The sequence below is a fragment of the Penaeus monodon genome, chromosome 15 (genome assembly GCF_015228065.2).
Source record: "Penaeus monodon isolate SGIC_2016 chromosome 15, NSTDA_Pmon_1, whole genome shotgun sequence".
In the NCBI taxonomy this organism is placed as follows: domain Eukaryota; kingdom Metazoa; phylum Arthropoda; class Malacostraca; order Decapoda; family Penaeidae; genus Penaeus; species Penaeus monodon.
The window spans coordinates 46,095,306-46,095,909 of record NC_051400.1 but is presented as its reverse complement, the minus strand read 5'-3'; positions in this window follow the sequence as shown (position 1 = coordinate 46,095,909).

Here is a 604-nt window from a genome sequence, read left to right as displayed (position 1 = left end):
ATTAAATATCTAATTTAATAAGTCGGTATAAAATATCTGGTGGCTTTACATTTTGGGTCACAGTATCTAGCAGAGTTATTTCTTAGACGGACAGAAGAGCGCAAGATTGAGATTTCTTCATTTGCAAACTTTCTTTACATATAAATATTCTGAGGAATTTGTGATGGCCAGATGGTAAAATACTGCTACATACTCACAGACTCAAACGGCAGTTGTGTACATGGAAATGAATTAGACTCCATCAAACATTTTGGGTCTTCGCTCCTATCCTGCAGGAGTGGAGGCCGAGGGAGGTCCATTTCACTCAACCTTCGAGGAATCCCAGAGAGTTCATTCTCTTGGTAAGTAATGTATGATCGATTAGGTCGAATGGCTCACTTCAGTAGAACGGGATTCACGCCTTTGTAGTGGAGGTGTTGAAGATATCGTGAAGAGGGAGGGGAAACTCTTGCGTTAATTTTAGTAGGACGTCATTAGCTTAAGAAGATTTACTTTTTTTTATAGAAACTATTGTTTATATAAATCGTATTCGCTTGATGAAGGGAGTAAGAGGGTAGTTATGCCGGGGAACTCGGTTGTTTAAGTGGAGGGAGTAGTTTGTTGA